Source organism: Crocodylus porosus, unplaced genomic scaffold (assembly GCF_001723895.1).
Source record: "Crocodylus porosus isolate Cpor-Errol unplaced genomic scaffold, CroPor_comp1, whole genome shotgun sequence".
In the NCBI taxonomy this organism is placed as follows: domain Eukaryota; kingdom Metazoa; phylum Chordata; order Crocodylia; family Crocodylidae; genus Crocodylus; species Crocodylus porosus.
In genome coordinates this window covers 51475509-51476706 of record NW_017728950.1, presented here as the reverse complement: position 1 = coordinate 51476706, position 1198 = coordinate 51475509, and the positions used below count along the sequence as shown (strand labels likewise).

Here is a 1198-nt window from a genome sequence, read left to right as displayed (position 1 = left end):
ATAAAAACATTGAACAAAACTGGCCCCATGACTGACCCCTGGGGCATTCCATTTGATACCAGCTGCCAACTAGACATCGAGCCGGTGATAATTACCCTCTAAGCCTCATGCTTCAGCCAGCTTTCTATCCACCTTACAGTCCATTCATGCAGCCCATACTTCCTTAGCTTGCCTGCGAGAATGTTATGGGAGACCATATCAAAAGCCTTGCTAAAGTCAAGGTACCCTGCACCCACCAGTCTCCCCACATCCACAGAGCCAGTCCCCTCATCATAGAAGGCAATCAGGTTAGTCAGGCATGATTTGCCCCAGGTGAATCAATGCTGACTGTTCCTAATCACCTTTTTCTCATCCTAGTGCTTAGAAATGGATTCCTTGAGGATCTGCTCCATGATTTTTCCATGGACTGAGGTGAGGCTGCCTGGTCTGTAGTTCCCTAGATCCTCCCTTTTTCCTTTCTTAAAATATGGGCAATAAGTTTGCCATTTTCCAATCATCTGGGACCTCTCCTGATTGCCATGAGTTTTCAGATATGATGGCCAGTGGCTCTGCAGGCTCATCAGCCAGCTCCTTCAGCACTCTCAGGTGCTCAACACCCTCCCCATGGACTTGTTCACATCCAGCTTGTAGTTCTTAACCTGTTTGTAGCAGGGCACTGGGGTGCCTGCTACTGGCATTGGTAATAGGGCTGGGCTGCCAATCAGCAGGATAGCACAGCTGAAGGTGGCTTAGGCAACAGATTAGGTCAGCTGACTGAAAGGGGGCAGGGCCTGGCTGTTATAAGCAGTCAGGCTGAGGCCAGAAGGTGGTTCCCCTCTGACAGGCAGAGAGGCAGGAGCTGTGCTGCGGAGCAGAGCAGAGCAAGGCAGAGCAGCCTGAGTGCTTTAGCACCCATGTGCTGATGAGATGGAGAGGCCTCTGACAGGGAGGCTTGACAGAGAGCCAGGGTGGTACGGGATGTTATAGCCGGTAGGCTGATTTTTGGGTTACTGCCAGTTGGCTTGGTTTTGATGGTGATTGTGTTACTGGAGGACTGGGTGAGGCTGTAGGGGAAGGAGAAGGCCTCAGGGGAGCACTCCAGCAGAATGGGGGGGGTGGTTCCTGGTGGCGCAGAGGGTGCTGTGTCTTGGGGTGTGCCCAGGGAGGGCACAGTGATTGGGGCCAGAGCTGGCACTGTGGATGAGGCACAGCGTTTTGG

The 1198-nt window shown here is 52.8% G+C and overlaps 1 protein-coding gene across 1 annotated transcript in view; it reads right to left on the bottom strand.

Annotated features, from left to right (window-relative positions):
- FREM1 (FRAS1 related extracellular matrix 1) overlaps positions 1–1198 on the bottom strand; it is a 131809-nt gene that overhangs the window by 41127 nt on the left and 89484 nt on the right. The gene's annotated exons all lie outside the window — the stretch shown is intronic.